Here is a 3,607-nt window from a genome sequence, read left to right on the forward strand (position 1 = left end):
TAAACCTAACTTATACATGATCTAAAATAATTACTAAAATAATGTGCTAGTTTTTAATTGAATTTTTACACCGATTTTCACACTTTATAATACACATTTCTTTTAGCAGCATTTTTTATTTTGGTGTTAAAATACTACACTAACCACACAGTATAAGTTGGGAAGTATTGGCCCCTTATATATTTTTGGACAAGGTAATGAGGAATTTGGATTTTCTTTGTTCTTTTCCATAGCCCCTTCATTACTATCCTATGTCATCACTTGTGTCATAGACAAGAAAATATATTATTTCTTGTTCATTCCTATGGCAGAATAGTGGATCTCATCATATGTATGCCTGATTATTAAGGGTTTAACATACCAGTATCTTTTTGAAGGACAGTGGCATTTTTCTATATATTAAATTCTCAGATTATTTCAAAATAATATTAAAATCCTTCTGTGCCTTTGTGAGGCTTTCTTTAACCATTTCAAAGGAAGTCAAAAGTTTTGAAAATTATTATTTACTATCCCAAGTTCTAAACATTGACAGGCTTACCTTAATGTTTGAGTTCAAAACTGTGATTATAAGGGTAGGTTTGAGGAAATATATGTATCCTAGGCCTCTTTTGTCTAGCTTTCTTGAGGCTTGGCATTGTCAGTGCTCATCCAGTGCTAGAAAAAGCTCCACTATGCTCTTGTGTGTTACCATTTCTTTTCTGTGTAGAAAATATTGTGGTAGTGATACTTCCCCAGCCCTTTATTAAAATAAAACATCCTTGAGCAATGGGAGTCTCTAGGATGACAGAGGATCAAAGAGCAGCACTTTTCAAGTTAGATTCCATAGTATCTAACTTGTTTGATTTCTTATAGTTCTATGTATTTTCTGCATTTATTCACAGAATTTATTTATATTCACTGTTTTACTTGGTCAAAAATTAAATGGGTTAAAGCTTTTAACATGGTTTTTTATAGCAAAGAGGTAGGAAGGACTTAAACTTTTTTAGTGTTTTCATATCTTGCTATTGCCCCTGCTTTGGTTGCTGGTGTCACAAGGGCTCAGCCTCAGATAGTCTTTTCCTGAATTACTTGCAAATTAGCTATTTTTAAAAGGTGTATGTGGTTTAATGGAGGCATGTGGTTTCAGTTTTCATTTTCTAAGGGCATATCCATGTCATTCCTGCTTGATCTGAGTCTATAGGTATTACAAATTAACATTCTAGCATCCTTTCTAGAAAGTATTAAATGTCATTTCTTAGTAGCATATGTATACTTCTCTACTACACTATGAAATTATTTCAGGAAGATTATCAACTTATGGGCTATACAGAAAATAAAAATATGACATTGTTCTCCATCAAATAGAAAGGAGCTTTTCCCCTCACCATTCCCAGGAAATGGGGTGTGACGAGAACCAGTCTTGGGTTGGAGAGGAGTTCCTGTGGAAGGAGTGTATGAGAGTGACAGAACAACAACTCAGCTGATCGGTACCATCCCTGCACCATCTTCAGAGTAATCTCAGTGGAGGGCCCTAAGATCCCCAGAGGACTCTCCACACTGCAGGCACCCTAGCACACCAGGGACCTTGAGATCACTGGTGAGTGGAACACAACAACAGTTCCAAAAATCCGAGAGGGTCTTGTGCTAGCAGGAACAGGGATAAAGGACAGCTGCATGACCAGTGGCTGGAGTTGGCTCTGGTCAGTGCCACCCCCACACCATCTTCAATGCAATCTCCGTGGAGGATCCCAAGGTCCACACAGGTCTCTCCACACTGTAGGCACCCTGAGATCACTGGTGAGTGGAACGCAATATCAGTTCCCAAAAAACAGAGGGTCTTGTGCTAGCAGCAACAGGGTCAAAGGACAAAGGCAGGCCTAGCACACCCAGAATCTTGGGATCACTGAGACCATTCTACACAGGAGAGTACATGGGCAGCAGAAGCAAGAGAGCTTCTTGGAAAGGGTCCATACAGGCCTTTATCCTCAGCCAGGAGACAGAGCTGAGACCCAGAACCCTGGACACTTTCCCTGCCATAGGAGAGCTGGCCTCCAGGGAGGGCTCTAACCCCAGGAATCAGAAGGTGGATCTGAGCTCCAGACTTCTGTGAACCTTCCTTGCAAGAGGAGAGCTTGCCTGCAGAGAGTGTTCTGAACACTGTGACACAGGAGAGATTTGGTCTCCCAAGAGTACTGACAAAGGCTAAAGAATCACAGGGGGAACAAGCTCCAGCCATAGACAGCTAGAACATCTAACACCAGAGATAACCAGATGACAAAAGGCAAAGGAAAGAATCTTACTAACAGAAACCAGGACCACTGGGCATCATCAGAACCCAGTATGCACAGCACAGTGAGTCCTGGATACCCAACACACCTGAAAAGCAAGATTTAGGTATAAAATCATATCTCACGGTGCTAGTAGAGGATTTTAAGAAGGGCATTAATAACTCACTTAAAGCACTGCTAAACAGGTAGAAGCCATTAAAGAGGAAGTACAAATTCCCTCAAGGAATTACAGGAAAACACTGCTAAACAGGTAGAAGACCTTAAAGAAGAAACACAAAAATCTCTTAAAGAATTACTGGAAAACATAACCAAACAGGTGATGGAATTGAACAAAACCATCCAAGATCTTAAAAGGGAAGTAGAAACAATGAAGAAAACTCAAAGGGAGACAACTCTGGAGATAGAAACCCTAGGAAAGAAATCAGGAACCATAGATATGAGGATCAGCAACAGAACAAGAGATGGAAGAGAGAATCTCAGGTGCAGAAGATTCCATAGAGAACATGGACATAACAATCAAAGAAAATGAAAAAGGCAAAAAGATCCTAATCCAAAATATCTAGGAAATCCAGGACACAATAACACCAAACCTCCAGATAATAGGTATAGATAAGAATGAAGATTTTCAAATTAAAGGGCCAGTAAATATCTTCAACAAAATTATAGAAGAAAAATTCCCCAACCAAAAGAAAGAAATGCCCATGAACAAACAAAAAGGCTACAGAACTGCAAATAGACTGGACCAGAAAAGAAATTCCTCCCAACACATAATAATCAGAACAACAAATGCACTAAATAAAGATAGAATATTAAAAGCAGTAAGGGAAAAAGGTCAAGTAACATATAAAGGCAGACCAACTAGAATTACACCAGACTTCTCACCAGAGACCATGAAAGCTAGAAGATCCTGGAGAGATGTCATACAGACCCTGAGAAGACAAATGCCAGCCTAGGCTACTATACCCAGACAAATTTTCAATTACCATAGATGGAGAAACCAAAGTATTCCATGACAAAGCCAAATTCACACAATATCTTTCCACGAGTCCAGCCCTTCAGAGGATAATAATAGGAAAACACCAACACAGGGATGGAAACTACATCCTAGAAAAAGCAAGGAAGTAACCCTTCAACAAACCTAAAAGAAGACAGTTGCAAGAATAGAATCTCAACTTTAACAACAAAATAAAAGGAAGCAACAAATACTTTTCCTTAATATCTCTGAATATCAATGGATTCAATTCCCCAATAAAAAGACATAGACTAACAGACTGCCTATATAAACAAAACCCAACTTTTCACTGCTTACAGGAAACCCACCTCAGGGAAAAAGACAAACA

This window comes from Mus caroli, chromosome 2, assembly GCF_900094665.2.
Source record: "Mus caroli chromosome 2, CAROLI_EIJ_v1.1, whole genome shotgun sequence".
Lineage (NCBI taxonomy): Eukaryota > Metazoa > Chordata > Mammalia > Rodentia > Muridae > Mus > Mus caroli.